The sequence below is a fragment of the Musca autumnalis genome, unplaced genomic scaffold (genome assembly GCF_047663935.1).
Source record: "Musca autumnalis isolate F117 unplaced genomic scaffold, ASM4766393v1 scaffold_1, whole genome shotgun sequence".
Classification (NCBI taxonomy): Eukaryota; Metazoa; Arthropoda; class Insecta; order Diptera; family Muscidae; genus Musca; species Musca autumnalis.
The window spans coordinates 70,225,734-70,252,090 of NW_027411644.1; the positions used below are offsets into that span (position 1 = coordinate 70,225,734).

At 39.1% G+C, this 26,357-nt stretch overlaps 1 protein-coding gene across 11 annotated transcripts in view; it reads left to right on the forward strand.

The window, feature by feature from the left end:
- Positions 1 to 26,357, forward strand: part of Esyt2 (extended synaptotagmin-like protein 2) — a 106,546-nt gene that overhangs the window by 52,054 nt on the left and 28,135 nt on the right. The gene's annotated exons all lie outside the window — the stretch shown is intronic.

Below are 26,357 nucleotides of genomic sequence, written 5' to 3' on the forward strand. Positions count from 1 at the left end.
GAGGTATCGCATGCAAATCGCTTCAACAAAAATCAAAGTGATCCCAGAGCAGGTCTTAAAGTGAACTTATCCGAAATTTTGTGTGAGAGGTACCAGAAGGAGTAGACAAATATAGTCCATATTCGAACCTGATCTATATCTGGTAGATATATTAGGATGTGCAAAGTATAGATTACATCGGTCACTCCCTTCAAGAGTTATAGTGCGCAAAATTTTTCGGAACATTTTTGAAGTTTTGGGGGGGAGGTACCTGAAGGAGTGGACCGATATAGCCCATCTTCGAATTTAAACTATGTTTTGATAAAATATTACGAAGGCCAAATTTTTGGACCGAATCGACAGATCCGTTGAAGAGTTATCTTGCGCTCCAACCACTACACAAGGTGTCATAGGGGCTTTTTGCAACTTTCCGGCCGTTTTCTCAGGAAGTATGGACTTGCCCCTGATGACTTGTACTGTCGTGTGGGGGGAAGTGAATACAAGTTGTTGCAACTCAATCAAAGCGATTCGAGAGCAGGTCCTAAACTGAACTTATCCGAAATTTTGTGTGGGAGGTACCCGGAGGAGTGGGCCGATTGAGTCCATTTTGCAAACTTATCTAAGTCTGGTTGAAATTTAACGATGTGCAAAGTATGGACCAAATCGGTTAATCCCTTCAAGAGTTATCATGCCCGCAAATTTTCCGAACATTTTGGAACTTTTGTGGGGGAGGTACCGGAAGGAGTGGGCCGATATAGCTCATCTTCGAACTTAAAGTAAGTTTGGACAAAATATTACGAAAGCCAAAATTTGAACCGAATCGGTTCATCCGTTCGAGAGTTATCTTGCGCACCAGCAAGCCAGCTAGACAGACAGACGGACGGACATTGCTAAATCAAATCCAAATTGTCTTAAACACATTTCGTCCAAACATACTTTGGGTCTAAAACCATTATTTCGATGAGGCACATTTTGCCCGTATGAAAGTGTATATACACTTTCTAGCCTAAAGGCTGAGGGTATAAACATGTAAGAAAAGACTATAGTCGGACGGGGCCGACTATCTAATACCCTACTCCACTACTTTTGCACGATCTTTTTCGGATAAGAATATTTTTTTAGACAAGGATACTTTTTCAGGAGACGTGAAATTATATTGGAAAAACAGTAGATCCTCATTCAGGTTACGATACAGACAACATATAAATAATTGTGTGTACTTTAAATTAAATTTCAGATGAAATGTGATCAATATATTATGACAATCAATATAGGAAAATTTTGACCCTATACCATATCGATCACATTATTGACATCATTTGTATACAAGACCGACCAGGTGGGACCAATATTTACTATTGAATAAAACCAAAAGTAGCATAAAAATTTAAGACGCTGTAGATAAATGAAAATCTATGATTTTCTCTGCTATCATATAATGACAATTTGTCGGATGAAAGAAAACTATATTTCTTTAACAAGAAACGACTTTAGACGGACGGGACTGATACCCTATATCACTATATCTGCACACTATATCTCCGCGGATTTTTTTTTCATGATCCGGACATATATACACACATAGCAGTTTGTACATTGTCATAATTTAAATTTCCCGTCGATTGGACTATTATTACGACCTACAGAGCAGCTACAGATCAGATAAAAATTTTGTTTTTGGTCCATTTTCACCCCCTTAATATTTCACGATCATTACCAATAACAATAGCGATCTATTCTGATGTGAAACGGATCTCCATACCAAATTTCGTGACGATCGGTCCATAATTGCGGCCTGGAGTTTGATTAAAATTTATAATGGACAGACAAACACACGGACGGACGGACACACATCGCTATATCGCTTTATCTCGTCGAGATTTGAAAAGTAGTGTATAACATATATAACAATGGGGTCTACGACGAATATATAGCGGTGTTACATGAATATTTAGCAAAACAAACTTATAGTATAAGGGATTATGATTAAAGTTCAAAAGTGTTTTGGTACTTGAAGGAATAGACCGACATTGTCCATTATGGAAGTGGATCTTATTTTGAGAGTCATATCTTTTCGATAGATATCGCGCCCAATAGTCATTTCAGTGGGTTATCGTATAACTTTTGGATCAGTATGCCAGGAAGCATGGACATGTCCACGGAAAACATAATATCTCTATACGGTATACATTTGCAAAGGATCTTCGGACAGACGTTAAACTGCACTTAGACACAAATGTTGAAATTTTGTGGGGGATGTACCCTTAGGAGAGGACCGATATGGGCGATTTTAGAAGTTAAACTAGATTTATACAAAATATTATAGATCCAAAGTTTAGACGAAATTGGTTGTCCCGTTCAAGAGGTATCATGCATATGGTGTGCATATGGATGGCATTTTTTAAATATTATGGGAAGTATCGGAAGTTATGGACAGGTATTGTACATCTTCGAACTGAAACTAACTTTGGACAAAATATGACGAAGGCCAATTTTGAACCAAATCGGTTGATCAGTTCAATAGTTATCGTGCACTTCAGCCACTATATCTGGTTCCATAGGGTTTTATTCACCTTTCGGGCTTTTTTCTCAAGAAGTGAATGCAAGATGCTTGCAGTGAATGCAAGATGCTTCAACAAAAATTAAAGAGATTCGAGAGCAGGTATTAAAGTAAACTTATCTGAAATTTTGTGTGGTAGGTATCCGAAGAAGTGGACAAATATAGTTGATATTACACCCTGATCTATATGTGGTAGATATATTAGGATGTGTAAAGTATGTACCAAATCCGTCACTCCCTGCAAGATTTATCGTGCGCACAATTTTTCCTAATGTTTTGGAACTTTTGTGGGGGAGGTACCTGAAAGAGTGGACCAAAATAACCCATTTCGAACTTAAACTAAGTATGGATAAAATATTACTAAAGCCAAATTTTGGACCGAATCGCTTGATCCCTTCGAGAGTTATCATGCGCTCCAGCCAGACGGACATGGCTAAAACAACTCCAAATCGTCTGATGCGGATTTCGTCTATACATAATTGGGATCTAAAACCAGTTTTTTGATGAGGCATATTTGGCCCGTATGAAAGTGTATATACCCTCATTAGAATAAATGCTGAGGGTATAAAAAGTAAACAAAATCATTATAAAGAAAACCCTGAATTCGTATTTTAGGATACAGTATCGGGCTTCATCACAAGTAAAGACTAAACATTGTGTTTGTATTGTGTTAAACCTCAACAAATTCATCAACCGAACCGAACCGAACAGCACACGTTAGTGCAATGTGGGATTCTGTTCGTTTTCCCTATTTTCATGAGCATAGGGAATGTCTGTCGATGCCCGTTGTTACCCTAACGTCTTTTTATAGAAATCGTGTCTTATAGATGTATCTAAGGTTTCTAAAGATTTTTCATAGAACCCACACTAAGATCTTCTTATAAAAGTCCCGATGGTCTTCTTGTATAACACCCTAAGGACTCTATTTCTTCATGTAGAAGATCCTAAGGTGTTCATGAAAAAGATTACAAAACCTTCATATAGATGGCCTTTAGTTGTAGTTGTTCTTACAGAAAGAGACCCTGAGTTTTTGTTAGAGAAGACCTTAAGATCTTCTTATAGAAAAGCCCTGAGTTATTCCTAGATAAGGCGCTAAGACATTCTTATAGAACACTCTGAGGTGTTCTTATAAAAGACTCTGAGATATTTTTATAGAAAACCCAATGGTCTTCTTACCAAAGACACTTAGGTCTTCCCATAGAAAACTCTTAGATATTTATAATGTACGTTATAACGTGTTCTTTGAAAAGTCCATAGGGCCCTTGAAGTCCCAAAAATCTGATACCATAAGATCTTCTTATAGAGGTCTCTAAGGTATTCATGTAGATTGCAAAATCTTCTTATAGAAACCCTTTAGTTGTTCCTATAGAAGAAGGCCCTGAGTTCGTCTTAGAGAAGGTTCTAAAATTTTTTTATTGAAGGCCCTAAAGTCTTCTTGTAGAAGGCCCTAAGGTAATTTTAGATAAGGACTTCTAGAAAACATTAGTGTTTCCCTATAGAAGGTCTTCTACCAGAATGCCCTAAGGTCTTCCCATTGAAGTCCATCAAGTCTGCTAATGATATTCCTTAAGGCCCTTTTATTTAGGGTCTATTTTTGGAAGATCCGAAAATCTTCGTATAGAAGATCTTGAATTCTTTATAGTTAAGACCTAAGACCTTCTTATAGAAGACCTTTATAGAATACCCTTGTATATGATCCAAAAATCTTCTAATAAAAGAAGGTCTTAAAATCTTCTTATAGAAGAGCCCTAAGTTCTCCTTAGAGAAAGCCCTAAGTCCTGAGGTCTTCTTAAAGAATACACTAAGGCCTAGAACATAACCCCAATGGTCTTCTTATAGAATATCCTAAAGCACTCTTATGGAAAACCTTAGGGTTTTCTTATAGAAGGCCTTCGGACAGAAGACCATAAAGTCTTCTTTTAGAAGATCATACGGCCTTGTTGTAGAAGATTCATAAATCTTCCTGCAGAAGATCCCAAAGTCTTCTAATAAAAGATCCCAAAATCTTCTTGTAGAAGACCTTAAGATCTTCTTGTAGAAGAGCCCTGAGTTCTTCTTATAGAAGACCCTAAAACCTTCTTATTGAAGATTCTATGTGTTTTTTATAGAATACAATAAAGTATTTTAACAGAAAACCATAGGGTGTTATTACAGATTGTCTTCTAAAAGAAAACTCTTAAGTCTTTAAATAGAAGACCCTACAGTTCCCTTTTAGTAGACCTTACGGTATTACCCAGTAAAATTTGAAGGAAGGAGTTCCATGCGATGACGTGATTTCATGGCATCTTTTGCATTGGTTCAAACGAACTCGTGAAAGATCCGATCTTTTCATTAGCATTTGAACCAATGCAAAAGAAGTCGTGAAAGATCCGATCTTTTCATCAGCATTTGAACCCATTCCATCGATCCAATAGAGATGAGTTTTGTGTTTTTATTTATACACATTTTTTTGAATATATAAGATTAATTACACTGTGCTACAGTGAAAATTTGCAGGAGTTCTGATGCATAAATAAAAAATAAGCTGTAAATTTTCATTGTGGAAAAAAGAAGTTATGTCCGTTTTAAGTTTAAAATCCAAGAAACCCTGTTTTTCACTACATTTTCCGTTATAAAAGCAAACAAGTAAAAAGTCGTTAAGTTCGGACAGGCCGAACTTTTTATACCCTCCACCATAAAATAGTCTTAATTAAAATGGAATAAATAGGGTCCTTTCACAATTTTAGGTGGAACAACTTTTCGACAATGGATAGATTCCTACTGCCTCCCAATATTGATTAAATTACACTGTGAACACAAATGTTGGGGCAGAGATAAAAACCCCGAAGGACAGATGCGCCGTGAGTCGAACTTCCGCGTTAAGGCGTGATGAAGTTTTTGCAAGAGACCCTGTAAGCCATCATGAATTAGCATTATATCTTTGTTTGTTGTTTTTGTAGAGCACTTAAGCAACAGTGAAAAAATATATAACGCTAATTCCTGATGGCCCACAGGGTCTCTAACAAAAATTTCATCACGCCATAACGCGGAAGTTCGACTCACGGTGCATCTGTCCTTCGGGGTTTATAATATACTCACCAAGGCCTTTCTTCCCCAAGAGGAATTTTCCGTACCTCAGACTTTCACCTTAATTTTGTTGCACAGTGTTATCGAATCTAATCTAAAAAATGGGTTCAGCTAGGTGAAAGGGGCTATATCAAAGAGACAACCGATCTTTAAATTTTTTGCGGGAAAAGTTTTATAGCAACAGGGAACTTCAAGAGTCAAATTGAGGGTAGTTTCATCAAAACAATGTAAACCCTCAAAACTGGACCCATGTTGACGAATTTTAGTGAAGAAATTTCGTGACCACTGAAAATTCCCGAAAATCGGCAGGTACAGTTATATGGGGTGTATACCAAAACATGGACCTATGTATATTGACGATTATTTTTGAATAGACAAAATTGTAGCTAAAATTCTCAAAATACCGATCATTGCAGATAGTTCGGTTAAAAATTTCAGCTAAAATTCTCAAAATACCGAAAATCGGGAGGTACCGTTATATGGGGGCTCTGTTAAAAATTGTAACTAAAATGCTGAAAATACCGAAAATCGGGAGGTACGGTTATAAGGGGCCAATACCAAAACATGGACCTATGTTGACGATGTTTGGTGGAGATATTTCATGACCACCGAGAACCTCAAATGTCAAATTACAGCTATTTCGGTTAAAAACTGTAGCTAAAATTCTCAAAATACCGAAAATCGGGAGGTACCGATACATGGGGGCTATACCAAAACATGGACTTATGTTGACGATGTTTGGTGGAGATGTTTTATGACCACTGAGAACTTCAAATGTCAAATTACAGCTATTTCGGTTAAAAACTGTAGCTAAAATTCTCAAAATAGCGAAAATCGGGAGGTACCGCTATATGGGGGCTATACCAAAACATGGACCTATGTTGACGATGTTTCGTGGAGATGTTTCATGACCACTCAGAACTTCAAATGTCACATTACAGCTAGTTCGGTTAAAAATTGTAACTAAAATGCTCAAAATACCGAAAATCGGGAGGTACGGTTATAAGGGGGCCATACCAAAACATGGGCCTATGTTGACGATGTTTGGTAGAGATGTTTCATGGCCACTGAGAACCTCAAATGTCAACTTGCAGATAGTTCGGTTACAAATCGTGGCTATAATTCTCAAAATACCGAAAATCGGGAGGTACCGTTATATGGGGGCTATACCAAAACATGGACCTATGTTGACGATGTGTGGTGGGGATATTTCATGACCACTGAGAACTTCAAATGGCAAATTACAGCTAGCTCGGTTAAAAATTGTAGCTAAAATTCTCAAAATACCGAAAATCGGGAGGTACCGATATATGAGGGATATACCAAAACATGGACCTATGTTGACGATGTTTGGTGGAGATATTTCATGACCACTGAGAACCTCAAATGTCAAATTGCAGATAGTTCGGTTAAAAATTGTGTTAAAATTCTCAAAATACCGAAAATCGGGAGGTACCGTTATATGGGGACTATACCAAAACGTGGACCTATGCCCATATCCTTTGGGATATAAGTTTGTTGATCACTAGGAACCGTAAGTGCCAAATTATAGCTAGTTCGGTCTGCAAATGTGGCGAATAACGTCAAAATACCTCAAATCCGGAGGTACCGTTATATGGACGCTAGAGTGATTACAACAGACGGACAGACGGACATGGCTAGATCGTCTTAGAATTTTATCCTGATCAAGAATATATATACTTTATAGGGTCGCAAATGATTAGTTCGATGTGTTACAAACGGAATGACAAACTTAATATACCCTCCATACTATGGTGGAGGGTATAAAAACGAAGTGACCCAAAGAAACCAAAGGTATTTTCGTCTTCCATGGACTCCCACAATGCCGAAGTTATGCATCAGAACCCCTGCAAAAAAGGTTTGTCCACTTTTGTAGCACAGTATTATTGTCAATAGGTTTGATGTTGTCGGATACTCGAAATCACAACCAACGTTGTTAAAACTCTCGTCTTAATGATAATATCATTGGTAGAAATGACATGTCAAAGCATTGGTGTAAATTACATGCTTTGGATCCAAAAATGAATAGCATCTTTTGGGGTCCACGCTCATATAAAATTCATCGATGAAGATGCTTAAAAGATGACATGCCAGATCACTTGGACCCATGATTAAATGGCATCTTTGGCATCGAACATTTTGTTGGGTATTATTGTAGATTACCCTAGGCCTCCTTGTAGAAATCTCCAGTTCTTCTAATAGCAGATCCTGGGTTTTTTATACAAGACCCTAAGGTATTCTTGAAATTGATCTTAAAGTATTCTTATATAAGGCCCTTTTTACAACTCCTTTCCAATTTTTTTTTCATAGAATACATAAAGATCTTGGATACAGACCATTAAGTCTTCATAAGGAAGGGTCGAAAGTTCTCTCACAAATGATTCGATGGTCTTCGCATAGAATATCCTTAAGTATACACTTAGAAACTGGATCCTAGGCTCATTTTTCTAAGACCCCAACGTCTATCCCTTGAGGACCCTGAAAACTGAAGTTTTCCAGTAGAATACCTTTCAGTTCTCCTATGAAACATCAAATGTCTTCCTATACGAGACTCTTAAGCCTTCCTATAGAAAACTTATAGTTGTGCCCATAGAAGACCTTCTTGAGAGTTTTCCTAAATTCTTTTGTTATAGTTTGGATTTTCCGAATAGATTTATAGCATTCCGGTTAACTCAAAGTTGAAAGTGATCATTAAATTTCTTGGAATTAACTTTCAATGTAAAAAATTATATTTTTATTGCGTCTAGATTGCTTTATTTTGCGTTTTCAAATCCATCCAATAGTAAAAGAAAACATAATAAGGGCCGTTCAACATTTAGCCACATTTAGTCTATCGCACATACTTTATGTGTTTTAAGATTTCCTTGTTCATCCTTTCAGGAGACTACAGATCGATGAGTGAGATTCGTTTCTTCGATAACATCACGCTATTTCTGGACAAACAAGGGACTCCTTGATGGAGCCTTGTAGTACCAAAGTTCGGATATTTAGATTTAGGTCATTTGTCAAAAAACGATGTAATATTTTACAAAAAAAAAAAATTCCGAAAGTATCTTAAGATGTGCTATTTCAGATGAAAAAAATCCAATAAAAATTTTTGTAATTTCTTGGAAATGATTCATGGAAAATTGATTTTATTGGGTACTACAACTGGAGGTTAGTTAGATGTTTAAAATCTATACTGAAAAAGAAAAACTTTTTTTAATTCTCTTATCTTTGAGCGCTATTCTTCTCTCACAATCTCCCTGCATATTTTACTGAATGACCTTGTAAGCCATTGGCATTAACCTACATTTAAAATAGCCCACATATGGATGCAATGTGTGCAACAAGTGTGTGTTGGCTTTTATACGGGTTTTAAAGTTTCCACTCATACACTACACATGTGTGGGTGGGTGGGTAAAGAGGATGATGCATATGTATTCTTTTGTGTACAAACGAAAAAAATTCCCCCTATGCATAGTCATGAATAGAGAGATAAGCTGTGTTAAGTGTTCGGCGGCTTTTTACTTTTGAGGCAAATAACATCCAAATCAGGTGTTGAACAAAACACCATTTTGGGGGCAATAAATGTTATTTGCAGACAAAGTGTTTTTTATTTCCTTAGATGGAGTTTAGTTGAGAAATTGTGCATCGAAAGATTAACTTTTTTTATCAGTTTTGCTACGGTATTTCAAATAAATGGAAATGTAGTATGAATTGTCGTTTATAATTGAAATTGTTGGAAGCTAAATATTTGACTTGCTGAACAATATTCACGTACAAGCAAAAAATGTACCTATTTATTACATTATATAATCATTTGATTCCAGATGCCGATTTCTCGCTGATGATTTCAACTTTGAGAAAAATGTGTTTTATTTCACAACTAAGGAGAAGCGTTCAACGACGTTTCCATATAATTTTTAATTTTTAAAAGTGCGACTTTTTATAAATTATTTCATTCAGTTTTTCTTTAATTAAAGTATTTTATTTGTTTCTTTGAAATTTTTTATGTACCCATGTGTCTGTTTGTTGCCTTTGCTTTTTATGCCTTTCAATAAACCACCACCATTTATAAATGTGTGTATATGCTTGAGATATACAGTGAGCGCTTATTGAGAGCAAGTGAACATACATTTCAATGTGTTTCACATTGAAATTTACACTGGTGCATGTGTTTGTTTGTTTTTATACCCTACACCACCATGTGGAAAGGGTATTATAAGTTTGTTTTGGAAAAAATTCATGTAACACCGCGAAATATTCGTCGGAGACCCCCAATGTGGTATACCAATCTTCATATCTCGGCGAGATAAAGCGATTTTGAGATGTGTGTCCGTCCGTCCATCCGTCCGTCCGTCCGTGTGTCCGTCTGTCCATTATAAATTGTAATCAAACTCCAGGCCGCAATTATGGACCGATCGTCACGAAATTTGGTATGGAGGTCGGTTTCACATCAGAATAGATCGCTATTTTAATTGGTGATGATCGTGAAATATTTAGCGGGTGAAATGGACCCGAAACATAATTTTTTATCCGATTTTGTAGCTGCTCTGTAGGTCGCAATAATAGTCCGATCGCCTCGAAATTTTAAATAAGGTAAGAGAATATGATAAAGAAGGAGCTTGCAATTTGAGACGGCGATCAGATAATATTTAGAGGGTTAAATGGACCAAAACTTTTGTGTGAAATTTGTAAAAATTTTTAATATACAGCTTATATCTTTATTCCTGGAAGAGACATTCCGGGCAAGTAAGCTAAACTTGGAAGATGATCCCTTGACCTTTCCATTGATGCCAATTATGTTGATTTACGCGGTCAGATAACAGAGTTACAGCCTAATATATCCAGTTTTTTTCTCGTAGTGTAATCATAAGCACAATAGAGGCCGCAATTATAGCTCAACAGTCACGAAATTTTGCACGAGGTAAGGGTTTAGGTCGAAGAAGATGCCTACAATTTTGGAAGATGATCCGATATTATTTAGCAGGCGAAATGGACCATTACTTTTGTATGAAAAAGATAGAAATATTATTTTTGGTCCATATTTTTATTCCTGGGTGGCATATACCGGCAAAGTAGCCTTCATATGGAAAATTAAATACTGATATTTCCCCTGATGCAAATTGCAATAATGAGTTTGGTAGATAACGGGTCTACTGCCTAACATATAATGGGTTTTGTGTAGAGAACCATAATTTCCTCTCATACTAAAAATTGTCTCAATCATGACAGAGGAATTTTCAGTTCAGTTGTCCAATTGAATTTTTATACAAATATTGCAGCATGGGGTTGCTTCGCCACCTATTTTATAACCCTCAGACTTTAGGTTAATACAAAATATACAAAACACGACCAAAGATGTGCCGACCGAAAAAAATGGTTTTAGACCCCAAGTATGTTTGGACTAAATTCGTTTCAAACAATTTGGAGTCAATTTAGCCCTGTCCGTTCATCTGTCTCTCTTACTGTCTAGCTGGCTGGTGCGCACGATAACTCCCCAACGGATCTATTCGAACCAAATTTTGTACTTCGTAATTTTTTGCCCAAACTTAGTTTAATTTCGAATATGGGCTATATCGGTTCACTTCTTCGGGCACATCCCCCACAAAAGTTCAAATTTTTTTCTGAAAAATTGTGTGAACGATAACTGTCGAAGTGGGAAATTCATTTGGTACAAGCTTTCCATATATTATTATTATTATTCCTTCCAGATATAGATCGGGTAAGACTATATCGTTCCACACCTTCGAGTACCTCCCAAAAAAATTTTGGAAAAGTGAAATTTAAGAGTCCTATCGAATCGTTTTGATTTTTTCAGCAGATTGTCCTTGCGGCCCCTTTTACGATGGTATAATTGCAATGGCAAGTCAATACCTCCAGAGATTATGGCCGAAAAGGTCCAAGAAACCCTGAAAAACAAGCAAGAAACCTAATTAATCCGCAAGATAACTCTCAAGGCAATTTCCTGATTGGTCCAAACTTTGCACATCCTAATATTTCATCCAGTAATGAATCAGGTTAGAATGTGGACTATATCGGTCCCGTCCTTCGAGTACCTCCTATACAAAATTTGGGAAAAGTGCAGTTTGAGAACGGTACCTATTGCAATGGTAAAATTTTTCCGGAGTAACTCCATACCTCCTGAGATAGTGGTCCAAAATTTCCAAAAAAATAATTCTCAAACTTTTTCCAAAATCAGAAGTTAGCTTACTACAATTGATTTGGTATAGCCTTACATTACGATACCTACAAAATATTGCGTTTGTTTCTTTTTTGGTCAGATGCTAAGGGTATATGACTTTTACTATCTTACTTGGTGTGTAATTGAATATGAATAATTTGGGATTTATAAATGTGTGTGCATCCAAATTATTTGAGTTTTTATTCATTATTAGTTATTTCTATCGGTATAATATGGGTGCCACCGTGGTGCAATGGTATGCACGCCCGCCTTACACGCAGAAGGTCGGGGGTTCGATTCCCCGGCCAGGCAACATCAAACAATTTTCAACGGTGGCAAAATACCCCTCAGTAATGTTGGCGACATTTCCTGAGTATTTCAGCCTTGAAAAACTTCTCCATAAGTGGTGTCTTAAGACACGCCGTTCGGACTCGGCGATAAACAGTAGGTCCCATATCATTGAGCTAAATATGAATCGGGGTGCACTCATTGATATGAGAGAAGTCTCCCTTGTCCCATATGGGATGTTGTGGAACAATGTTTTTATCGCCAAATCCGAATGGCGTGTCCTAAGTTGCCACTTATAGAGAAGTTGTTCATGGCTGAAATACTCAGGAAATATCGGCAGCATTACAAAGGGGTATTAGGCCACCGTTAAAAATTTGATGTGGCCAGGCCTGGGAATCATACTCGGATATTCAACGTGCAAAGTGGTTGCACATAGCTAATTCCTAGAGGTTGTGGTGTAGGGTATCACATGGTCGGCCCGTCCGACTATAGCCTTTGCTTACTTGTTTTTTTTTTTTTTTTTTGCTTTTGGGTATGTATTTGTTTGAACTCAAACAAATATTTGTTTGCACCCAAACAAATATTTGTTTGCACCCAAACATATAATTTGTTTGCACCTAAACAAATAATTTGTTTGCAGGCCCCAAACCTATGTTATGTTTGGGACAGATTGCAAACAAATATATGTTTCTTGCAAATTATTTCTTTCCTGCGTGTAGAGAAGGAATATGATCGGAGCAAACACATATAATTTGCCTTTTACAGACGTGTTTTACCACCGTTTTTACTCGCCCATCGTAATGAGTTTTAATGAAAACTTTTTATGGACTTTATGCCAGAGAATTCAAAAATGGGTATTTTCTACCTCACTGCTTCGGTACTTTGTCAAACCGAGGAGGATTTTAAATTTATCAGCAGATTTTGTCTGTCACTTTTCTTTTCTCTTAGTGACTTTATCGGATTTATTTGCCCATTGATGCTGTTTAGGATATCGTCCGTGTCCCCTATTTTTATCCTAAACCGATCTAATTATAAAAGTTAAAAAATCGTTAAGTTGAATTCTCCTGCTTATTGAGACTTATATGATTTTAGTTTTTCATGGCTGATGGAATATCTCGTTTTTCTTGATCGGGGCCAAACCGCCATTGTCTCAAAAATAAGTTGGCAAGCCGATGCACTCATAAGTTTATCAAATATAGCGATCACAAAGCCTCCGAAATACGTCTACAAATATGTACCATTTTGGACCATGGGACATTCCTGAACATTTTCTGAAATTGCATGAAATTAGGTTCAGTAGTTTTGGAAAAATAATGTATTGGAAAGAGTGGGTGGTCATCATTTTGGCTCCAAATATGTGCCTAGGGAACACACACCCCCAAATTTATGCTGAAACCGATATATTCTTAAGTTTGGCTTATACATATAGCGTTTAACAGAAATGCGTGGTACCCCACCTCCTCCGGAATTCATAAAATGTTTATAACACCAGCAAACCTTGAGTTTTTGCTGCAAATTTCATGGAAATCCGTTCAGTAGTATTGAAGATATAACATATTTAAAAAAGCAGTCGTGGTCGGGTCTTTAGTCCCCAATGAAGTACCTAAATTTTAGCTTAATTCGTACATTTTTTAAACCGATACATTCCTAATTTTTGCAAATACATAGTTTTCTAAAAATATAATGGGTCATCCCTGTACATTCCTTGACAATTTCGGGAAAGTCGGTTCAGTAGTTTTTGTAGAAAAAAATTAAATTGAAAATTGAAAAAAGTGAGGGTGGTAAAATTTTCTTTCCATAAAAAACATAAGTTGGCTTATGACGGCATTTGATTTGTATTCATAAAGATATAGATTTTTTTTAAATATGGCAAAGGGAAGTTCCCCGCCAACCTTTAAAAATCAAGAAAATATGCATCCAACGGGGGCCATCCCTGTATATGCCCTGAAAATTTCAGGAAAATCGGATCAGTAGTTTTGTAGATGTAACATATTTTAGAACATGAGCATGGTCAAGTCTTTGGGTCCCAAACAAGTACGTAAGGTCGGAGACTCAACCACAATTGTCTGGCAAAATAATTTCGAAACCGATATATTCGTAATTATTGTAAATATAGCATTTTTAAAAAGTCGGGTATGGGGGAAGTCCCCCGCCCCCTCCGAAATTCAACAAAATTTGTAGCCCATTTTCATCGTGGGCCATCCCTGTACATTCCCTGACAATTTCAGAACAATCGGTTTAGTAGTTTTTGTAGTTTTTGTAAATATAAAAATTGAAAAAAGTGGGCGTGGTTTCTTTGTCGGGTTATGGCGAACTTACTTACTTACTTACTTACTTACTTATCTGGCCCATTACAGAACATTTGTTCTATAGGCCGAACTAAGAAAAGATCTCCAATTCTCTCTATTTGTTGCTTCGCTTTCTGGAATACCGCGCCTTTTCATCTCATCGTTCACTTGTTTGCGCCATCTATTCCTTGGCCTGCCAATTCTGCGTGCACCGCCAAGCGGTCCGTGTTTATACACCTTTTTAGCGGGGTCATCATCGCTCATTCTTACGCTATGGCCTAGCCAACGCAATCACTGCATCTCGATACGTTTAACAATATTGATGTCGTTGTACAGCAGATACAGCTCGTGGTTCATGCGACGTCGATATTCACCGTCAACGCAGATTGGTCCGTAGATCTTTCGAAGAATTTTTCTCTCAAACACACCAAGCACTGCCATGTCTGCTTGCGTAAGTACCCAGGCTTCGGAGCCATACATCAGCATGGGTAGTATCAGTGTTTTGTAGAGCGTTATTTTTGTTTGACGAGATGTGGCTTTGTTTTTGAACTGCTTACTTAAACCAAAGTAGCATCTGTTGGCCAATATAATTCTTCTTTTTATTTCACAACTGATGTCGTTTGTTGTGTTTACGGAGGTGCCGAGGTAGACGAAGTCTTTTACTACCTCAATATTATAGGAACCAACTTCCACAGTCGGTCCGAGCTCAATGGACGCATTGCGCGTCGACACCATCAACTTGGTCTTCTCACCGTTTACCGCCAGACCCACTTTAGCAGATTCTCCTTCGACCTTCATAAAGGTATCAGTTACTTCTTTTACTGATCGGCCTATGATGTCTATATCATCAGCATAAGCAAGTAACATGTGACAATTGGTGTAGTTTGTGCCACTTCTTTTGACGTTTGCCTCTCGTCTAACCTTTTCCAGCAGGATGTTAAAAAGATCACACGAAAGGCTGTCTCCTTATCTGAAACCTCTTTTGGTACCAAACTCTTCGGAGAGGTTCTTTCCTATTTTAACTGAGGACCTCGTGTCAGTTAAAGTCATTTTGCAAAGACGGATGAGCTTTGCGGGGATACCAAATTCAGACATGGCTTGGAATACCTTTGAACGCAGCGGGCTGTCGAAGGCAGCTTTATAATCGACAAAAAGGTGGTAGGTGTCGATCTGCATCTCTTGGGTCTTCTCCAGGATTTGCCGCAGGGTAAATATCTGGTCAATGGTGGACTTGCCAGGTCTAAAGCCGCATTGGTATGGTCCAATTATCTCGTTGACCATAGGCTTTAGTCGTTCGCACCATATCCCTGACACGATCTTGTAGGCAATAGGGAGTAGACTTATGCCCCTATAGTTAGAACATACAGTCTTATCTCCCTTCTTGTGGACGGGGCACAGAATACTCAGGTTCCAATCGTCGGGTACTCGTTCTTTCTGCCAGATGGTGCTAACTAGCTGATGAATACACCTTATCAGCGTGTCGCCTCCGGTTTTGAACAGCTCGGCTGCTAAGCCATCGGCTCCTGCTGCCTTATTATTCTTCAGCCGATTTATTGCTGTCTTTAACTCATCTTGGCTGGGCGGTATACATTCAATACCATCTTCTGGGATTGAGACTGTGGTATCTTCGTCGTCTTCGCTGCTATTGGATACCAACAGTTTTGAAAAATGTTCTTTCCATATCCTAAGTACACTATCTGTATCAGTTACCAAATTACCTTGCTGGTCTCTACAGGAGGATGTGCCTGTACCAAAGCCATCAGTTTGATGCTTGACTCTTTGGTAGAATTTTCGGACTTCATTCTGGCTCCTGTACATCTCGATTTTTTCAGCCTCCCGCTTTTCCATCTCTCTCTTTTTACTGCGGAAAGGACGTTTCTCCTCTCTCCTTTTCTCCCTGTATCTCTCTCGTGCGCTACGCGTTGCTACGGATTGTAAAGTAGCCCTATATGCCGCATTTTTCTCTTCGGTGGCAGCACGACACTCCTGATCATACCATGGATTCCTTGGTGGAGGCCTCTGGTATCCAAGTATGGATTTTGCGGCTGTTTGCATGGAGTGGGCAATGCTTTGCCATTGCGCTGATATGTTATCGGGATGAGGAGTGCTTTAATTAAGCAATTGGGCTAGTTGAGTGGAATATGCTGTGGCTATCTGTTGTGATTGCAGCTTACCGATGTCTAACTTTCGTGTTGTGTCTGTCCGTACTTTGTTTGCTACGTTTAAGCGGGTGCGTACCTTTGCTGCAACAAGGTAGTGGTCCGAATCAATGTTTGCGCCTCGGAACGATCGTACATCCAACACGCTCGATGAATGTCTTCCATCTATCACAACATGATCAATTTGATTTCTTGTTTTCTGATCTGGAGACAGCCAGGTGCCCTTATGAATATCGAGATGATTAAATCTGGTACTGCTAACTACCATGTTTTTTGCAGCTGCAAAGTCTATCAGCCTCATACCATTGCCAGATGTTTCACTGTGGAGACTGATTTTCCCGACTGTTGGGCCAAAGATATTCTCCTTTCCAATTTTGGCATTAAAATCGCCTAGAATGATTTTAATGTCATGGGCAGGGCAACGGTCATATGTTTCTTCTAAGCGCTTTTAAAATATATCTTTGGTCTGTTCGTCCTTTTCTTCAGTGGGAGCATGAGCGCAAATAAAGCTGATGTTGAAAATTTAGCTTTTATTCGAATTGCTGCAAGTCTTTCATTCACTGGAGTGAAGCTGGATACCAGATGTTTTAGTCTCCGACTAACTACAAATCCGCAACCAAACTCATGCTTTACGCCATGGCAGCTATAATACAGTGCGTCACCTTTAGGTGTTGTTGTGACGCCTTTCCCAATCCATCGTATTTCCTGTATGGCAGTAATATCGGCCTTGTACTTTTCAAGTACGTCTGCCAATGCGAAGACTGCACCTTCTCTATAAAGAGTGCGAACATTCCAGGTGCAGATTCGCAGATCATGGTCCTTAAAACGTTTGCGGGGTTCGTCAACTTTAGAGGGGGTTGTTTTTCTTTTCTTTCGTTTTTTCATAGTATGCTGTTTTTTCTAGGGGAGGGTTACTAACCAGACGCCCAAACCCAAGTTTTTAACGTTCTTATGGGAGAACGCGCGGCACATGTTAGCTCACTACCTTTAACGGGTGTTAAAGGCAGTTCCCCAGGTGACACCACGGGGAGGTCAGTGTCCACTTGAGATGAAAGAGGGACCAAGATCAATCCTGGGCTTTGCCATGTTAAAACCGGTCAGGACCGTTGAATGGTATCTTCCATCCCCTACGTTATGGCGAACACTTCACAAAAAAAGAATTATCCAAATCGGTCCAGCCGTTCTCAACTGATGTCATCACTAACGAATGACATTTGATTTTTATTTATAAAGAGTTGGTTTAGTTTAATTGTTGTTGTAGTTAATTTTGTACATACTATCAAATTGATGAATTTAAATGTAAAAACTAGACGAAAAATGATATATTTTATAAATTATCCCTGAAGATGTTCGGAGAAACCAACAAAGCATCGGATAAAAAATTAAATAAAATTATCGTATTTTTCCATTACCACTCCTAAAAAGACCTTAAAGGACAAAGTCTTGATAATCAAAATAAAAAAATGAAAAAATATACCCCCTTCTACGAATTTGTGTATATAGAAATCTGCTACATCTAAAAACAGACATACAATTAAATTAGCAAATTACTATTGTCGGTAATAAATACTGTATATTTATTTAAAGACAACAATTTTTACTTTCATCACTGCCGAAATTTCGTGCAATTTTCAAATTTTTGTGACAACCTCTATATGTGAACTTTATCTAGAATAAACATAACTTCACCCTGACAATTAGGCATGTTAAATACAAAATACAAATTTTTATCACACATTTGTGTATGCAATTTGGGATGGGTCCAATCTATTTGTTTATCTAGATATTACTTTTTATCACCATTGTGCAAATATACATGAAATAAAAGAAGAACGCAATTTGTCATCTCTGACCTACAAATCAAATGATTCATGGCGGGAAATGTTGACTTAGTTTTCGCTCTAATAAAGTGACTAAAATCACACATTTTATCTAAAAGACATAAACAAATAAAGTTTAATCATTGTAGTGCAATTATTAATTAAATAAATATTAATAAATTGCATTCTGAGATAAGTGGGTGTAAATGTAGGTAGATGCAGAGAATTTAGAATTTAATGCAAGGATAGGCAATGTGCGCTTACTGAGAGCAAGTGAGCGAAAACTTCAATGTAAAATGCATTAAAATGTATGCTCACTTGCTCTCAGTAAGCGCACATTGCCTATCCATGATTTAATGCTAACTAGAACCTAAGTTGTCTCTTCACTAACACACAGACAGTGTCTTTGTTTAGTAGTCAGTTGATATTTTTAATAGTTAATTAGGAATCTGTCTCAGCATATGTTAACCGGCTTCATCTCCTTACCTGAACAATCTGAACCATGACATCTTCGTTCGGGGCAATTTGTTTTTGCTGCCCTTGGGTATCTTATAGTTTACTTTAATCTTCTTCCATCAAACAACACTTGATTGTTTCGGTTTAACAACGTCTCTCATTCGATTCAATTTCGTCATTCTCGTTCTTATTGAAACCTTGCTGACATTTCATTTATCAAGTGATCCTTCTTCGATATAGACAAATTTTCAATTTCATTGTTTCAGAGTTCAATACCCCCGTTCTCTATGTTCCTTTACAGACCGTTATTTTACAGCCAACATACAACATACATACAGGATGCACGAAAACTACCTGGCCTAGACAACACCGCGTATTGCCAGGCGCCATTTGAACATTTTTTTTTTGGAAAGTATGACAGTTTTCAGCCTAGACTTACTCAGGACAGTTTGTCGTACGACCATGTTATGTGTTGTTTACAGTGACTTGAAAAAATCACTTTGCAAAAAAAAAATGGAATTTACTTGTGAACATTTTCGTTCAAGATTTTTTTATATTTTCGACGTGGATAATCACCGCAAGAGTGTACCGATCAAATTAAATCTTTGTATGTCGATAAAGCACCGTCCTATAGGACTATGAAAAACTTGTATAATGAATTCAACCGTGGTCGGCACTCGCCAAAAAACGAAGGTCGTGAGGGTCGCCCAAAATCGTTCGTTGTGCCAGAAAAAAATATGCCGTGCATGAACGGATAATGCGAGATTTCCATGTTAAATACCGTGAGATAGAGGCATCGTTGGGCATCTCTTCCACCAACTAACATCTGGCCGTAAAAATGGATTTTTCTCGTTAGATCCAGCAAAATTGGACAATCACTCAAAAAAATCTCCTGTGAATTGGTTCAAAGAAATTCAGCATAAAATCGATCGCGGTGCTTCAAACGACGTTTATAAGATCGTAACAGACGACGAATCTAGGATCTATGATAAGGAGCCTGAAACAAAGCAGGTATCAGCCATTTGGGTCTTCGAAAGCGAGCCAAATCAAACGAAAGTTGTTCATGTAAGAATCACTTCGAAGCCTGTTTCTTCAGAAAAACTGACCTTGTGGCGACTATACGACTTGAGAAATATAGGACGGTTAATTCTAAGTGGTACACTATAATTTGTTTGCCTGAAGTCTACTGAGAAATTCGAAAAACGAACAAAAGAAGACAAATCATTCTGAATCATGAATCATAGACCCCAATTTTTGGGGTGTTTTTTTTTTAATTTGAAAAATGACCCCAATACAAAAAGGCCCCAAACTAGGAAATTTGGCCCCAAAAAATATTACATTTATGCCCCAAAATTTCATTGGGGCCAAAATGCATTTTTTGCTGCATTTGGCAAATGCAATATCACCCCAAACACCGAAAATACAATTAGGGCCCAAACTATCCATTTACGCCCCAAAATATTTATTCACTTAAATTTGGGGTGTAAATGAAGCAACAAATTTGGGATGTATTTGCGAAAAGGATTTTTAAAGATGTTCATACAATAGTTTTTAATAAGTAACTAATTGATGGCTATATTTTTTTATAATTTAGGGTATGTACCAGTACTGCAAAAATATACTAATTTTAACTATTTTTACTTTTTTTTTTTTTTGATATCCTAAAACTTAAAACTTCTCTACAAGTGGTGTCGTAGGACACGCCGTTCGGACACGGCGATAAACTGTAGGTCCCATATCATTGAGTTAATATGATTCGGGGTGCACTCATTGATATGAGAGAAGTCTCCCTTGTCCCGCCTGCGATGTTTGTGGAACAATTATACAAAGGAAAATTTGTTATAGTAGTAAAAATAGTAGCTTTTTGCAGATTCGGGAACAGGCATTTCAACATATGGAAACAACTTCTAAAAAATATTTTCATAATTTTAGAAAAGTTTTTCTAAAAAATTGCAAATACTTCTATAAAACCGAAAAGCCCCGTAGGCAAAAATATTTTTGACAAAATCGCGCTAATTTTTACAAAAACATTTTAGAAAATACAAAGCTTTTCTAAAAAATTTGTAAATAAGTTTATAAAACCCAAAAACGCCGCATGCGAGAATATTTTTGAAAAAATCGCGACATGTTTTACAAAAATATTTTTACTACTTAAGAAAATACAGAGTTTTTGTAAAACATGCAAATACATAAAAATTTCGGGAGGTATTTTTTTTCAATTTAAATAACACTGTGCTACAGTGAAAATTTGCAGGGGTTCTAATGCATAAATTCGGTTTTGTGGGAGTCCACAGAAGACGAAAATACCTTTGGTTTCTTTGGGTCACTTCGGTTTTTATGCCCTCCACCATAGTATGGAGGGTATATTAAGTTTGTTTTTCCGTTTGTAACGCATTTAAAGTACTCATTTGCGACCCCATAAAGTATATATATTCTTGATCAGGGTAAAATTCTGAGTCGATCTGTGCACGTCCGTCCGTCCGTCTGTGGTAATCACTCTAGCATCCACAAAAATAGAGATAGGACGCTGAAATTTTGGGAAAACGCGTCTTTTGTTTGCAGGCAGGTCAAGTTTGATGATGGGCTATATCGGTTCACGTTTTGGTAAAGCCCCCATATAACGGTATCCCCCGATTTACGGTATTTTGACGTTTTTAGCTACATTTTCAGACCGATTTAGCTATAATTTGACATTTAGGGTTCTTAGGTGTCAATAAACTTATATAACAAAAGTTGTGCACATAGGTCTACGTTTTGGTATAGCCCCCATATAACGGTACCCCCCGATTTACGGAATTTTGCCGTTTTTAGCTACATTTTCAGACTGATTTAGCTATAATTTGACATTTAGGGTTCTTAAGTGTCAGTAAACTTATATAAAAAAAGTTGTGGACATAGGTCCACGTTTTGGTATAGCCCCCATATAACGGTACCCCCGATTTACGGTATTTTGACGTTTTTATCTACATTTTCAGACCGAATTAGTTATAATTTGACATTTAGGGTTCTTAAGTGTCAGTAAACTTATATAACAAAAGTTGTGGACATAGGTCCACGTTTTGGTATAGCCCCATATAAAGGTACCTCCCGATTTTCGGTATTTTTAAATTTTTACCTACAAGTTTTAACCGAATTAGCTGTAATTTGAACATTTGACATTTAATGTTCTTAGTGCTCACCACACCTCTCCACCAAAATTGTCAACATAGGTCCATGTTCGGATATAGCTCCCATTTAACGGTACCTCCCAACTTTCAGTAATTTGGCAATTTTAGCTACAATTTTTAACCGAAGTAACTGTAGTTTGACATTTGAAAGTTGTAGTGGTCACCACACATCTGCATCAACAATTTTAAATTAAATTCATTTTTGCCCATCGAACGCCTACTGACCCTCTATAAGAGTACCAACTCGTATATTTGAACACCAACTAACATTCTGTTAGAACATCTACTGATCCTCTATCAGAAATCCTATTGGTTTCCTATAAGGTGACCTACTGCTCTTATTATTAGATGGTGCTATTAGATGACGTACCGAGCGAACTTTAGACTTTCTGGATTCCGTGGCTAATAATTATGAAAACCACTGGATTTCGTAAATCTAATTCTTAGTTTATCGTGAATTTACAAATGTACGTTTATATTTATATCCACAGTAATTTAAAAATCTCCATAGAAGTAGTGGTTATTAAATTTAATTGCAAAACATTTGGGAGCAGTTATGCCATTGCATTGTTACTAAGTGGTAAAAAGTTTTCTTAAATGTTCCTCGGACACACAAAGCAAAAAAAACGCAAAACATGAAAGAAACAAAAACAAAATCGTTTACAAATGCCAACCGCCGCTCACAGTTAACATACTTTTCATTTTTTCCTCTGCCCTATGTATCATGTTTACTGTTCTATTTTACACTGCACCCAAATAAGTGCCGTCATGGTTAGTAGGGCGCCACTATGTCTTTGCATGCAGTGAGCAAAAAAGTAAATATTGTTTTATGGCAATGAACTCCATATTACCAGCTGAACCATAATGCCACCCCCACGCTAATGCGACGTTTGTTAACTATGGTGACCTACTTAAAGAGACAATCGATTTCAGTCAATTCTTTCTTTATGTCTTTCGGCTTCTACTTTGCTCTTTTTGGTATCTTTAGGAGGAGGTACATAAAATCTACTTATAGTCAACGTACACAGAAATTCATTTCGAGAGTCCACTAGACCAAATATGACCCTTTAATATGTCCAAAAACTTTTTGAAATTATTCATTTTTCCACAAGATATCCACTGCTGACTAACGAGTGGTTTTGTCTAAGGCTGAGGTAAGCTCAGTCGTCTCCAGGGTCAACTCAAGGACCCACAAACCTTAAGTGATAACACGAGTTTTATAAATTCAATTCTTTATTTGACTCTTGGGTGTTAATGGAATGAATAGTACGTGAGTGGAATTTCAGATATGGTTGGACATTTATAGGTAATTCAGATAGCTATATAATTATATATACGTGATTAGACAAGTCTGGTGGAAGATCGGACCCTCGGTTCCTCTGCTTTGGTATACGGGTACGCTTGCGAGTCACACGGTGACTAGTCTGGTTCTGGTTTAATACGAGATGATAACTGGTTACGAGCGCTGAATGGCGAGCGAGTAGCTGGCTACGAGCGTTGCTGAGCGGTGAGCTGGATGCGAGCAGGGTGATAGCTACGAGCGAGTAGCTGGCCACGAGCGTTGAGCGCTGCTGAGCGATGAGCTGGATGCGGGCAACGGGATGGCTAAGAGCGAGTAGCTAGCTAGATACAAGCGTTGACGGTGCTGAGCGGTGAATTGGTGACGGGCGAGAAGCGGGCTACAAGCGTTGACTGGTGAGCGAGTAGCTGGCCGCAAGCGTCGACGGTGAAGAGCGGTGAATTGGGCGAGCAGCAGGCTACGAGCTTTGACTGGTGGGGCGAGTAGCTGGCCGCAAGCGTTGACGGTGAAAGGCGAGCAGCGGGCTACGAGCGTTGGCTGTTTGGCGAGTAGCTGACCGCAAGCGTTGACGGTGAAGGGCGACCAGCGGGCTACGAGCGTTGGCTGGTGGGCGAGTAGCTGGCCGCAAGTTTGACGGTGAAGAGCGGTGAATTGGGCGAGCAGCGGGCTACGAGCGTTGACTGGTGAGCGAGTAGATGGCCGCAAATGTTGACGGTGAAGAGCGGTGAATTGAGCGAGCAGCGGGCTACGAGCGTTGACTGGTGAGCGACTAGCTGGCCTCAAACGTTGACGGTGGTGAGCGGTGTATTGGGCGAGCAGCGGGCTACGTGCGTTGACTGGTGGGCGAGTAGCTGGCCGCAAGTGTGTAGCAGCGTACGGGCGCTGAGCAAGTAGCTGGCTACGGACGTCAACTGATTCGGAGCAGACTGCGAGCGTGTAGCTATATCCAGGCGCTGAGCGGGTTGCAAGCGTGTAGCGGAGTACGGGCGTTGAGCGGGTATCTGGCTACTGGCGTCGCTGATTCGGATCGGACTACGAGCGTGCAACTATGTCCGGGCGCTGAGCGGCTAGCCAGCTGCGGACGGTAGGCTGGCAGCAGAAGCTTAGCGGCAGACTGGTAACAAGCGGGCTGGTTGCGGACGTCAAGCTGACTGCGGACGACAGGCCGCCTGCGAGCGTTGGGCGGTAAGCTGACTGCGAGCGGCCGGCTAGCTGCGGACGGTAGGCTGGCAGCAGAGGCTGGGAGGCAGGCTAGTCACAAGCGGGCTGGATGCGGACGACAGCGGGCGGTGAGCAGGCAGCAAGCGTTCGGCGGCAGACTGGTCACAAGCGAGTAGCTGGTTGCAAGCGTTGGGGCGGTGAGAGGGGTACTGTATTCGGTCAGAAGCTGGCAACGAGCGGATGAGCTGGCAACGAGCGGGTGAGCTGGCAACGAGCAGGTAGCTGGCTGTAAATAGCTGCCTACGGTTATGGAGCTGGCAAAGAGCAGGGGAGCTGGCAAAGAGCAGGTAGCTGGCTATAAATTGCTGGCTACGGTTATGGAGCTGGCAAAGAGCAGGTAGCGGGCTATAAATAGCTGGCCACGGTTATTATGGATCTGGCTAAGAGCAGGGGGCTGGCAAAGAGCAGGTAGCTGGCTATAAATAGCTGGCCACGGTTATTATGGAGCTGGCTAAGAGCAGGTGAGCCGGCAAAGAGCAGGTAGCTGGATATAAATAGTTGACTACGGTTATGGAGCTGGCAAAGAGCAGGTAGCTGGCTATAAATAGCTGGCCACGGTTATTATGGAGCTGGCAAGAGCAGGGGAACTGGCAACGAGCAGGGGAGCTGGCAAAGATCAGGTAGCTGGCTACGGTTATGGAGCTGGCTAAGAGCAGGGGAGCTGGCAAAGAGCAGGTAGCTGGCTATAAATAGCTGGCCACGGTTATTATGGAGCTGGCAACGAGCAGGTAGCTGGCTATAAATAGCTGGCAAACAGCAGGGGAGCTGGCAAAGCGCAGGTAGCTGGCTATAGATAGCTGGCTACGGTTATGGAGCTGGCTAAGAGCAGGGGAGCTGGCAAAGAGCAGATAGCAGGCTATAAATAGCTGGCCACTGTTATTATGGATCTGGCAAAGAGCAGGTAGCTGGCTATAAATAGCTGGCCACGGTTATTATGGAGCTGGCAAGAGCAGGGGAGCTGACAACGAGCAGGTAGCTGGCTACAATTAGCTGGCCACAGTAGCTGGCTATGAATAGCTGACCGCGGGGTCTGATGACTTAAGATCACTAACAGGCAACTGAGATTGCGGACAAGCCACACATCACTATGCTTGATATGATCTATTGAACTTCTATGTTACAATTCTTCTCCAAGACAATCCGTCGATCTTCTACGGAAAGATCCTTCTACGATATGCCCCATTGGTATACTATGCCACGGTTCATGGATCTTCTACGAGAGTGGATCTTCTATGAGAAGATAATTCGATCATCTGGGGGAATTTTGTGCTTATCGATCTTCTATGGGAAGTTCTATCGATGTTTTATGAAATCGATCTTTATTAATAATATCAATTGAATGTCTATGAGAAGTCCCATCGAACTTCTATGAGAAGATCCATCAATGCTCTATGAAAAGATCAACCGATTTTTGTGAGAAATCACATCGATTTTCATGAATCTCCTATAAGAAGTCCCATTGATCTCCTATAAGAAGTCCCATCGCTCTTCAATAAGAAGTCTCATCGATCTTCTATGAGAAAATCCATCGATCTTTTATGAGAAGTTCTATCGATCTTCTAAGGAAAGATCCATCAATGCTCTATGAGAAGATCAACCGATCTTTTGTGAGAAAACACATCGATTTTCATGAATCTCTATAAGAAGTCCTATCGATCTTCAATAAAAAGTCTCATCGATCTTCTATGAGAAGATCCATCGATCTTTTATGAGAAGTTCTATCGATCTTCTAAGGAGAAGTTCGATTTATTTTCAGAAGCCCTACGGCCTTCTATGATGTGGTCCGTCTATCTTCTATGATAAGATCCACAGATCTTCTATGAGACGGTTTATCGATCTTCTCCAGGTCGATCTTCGTTGATAATT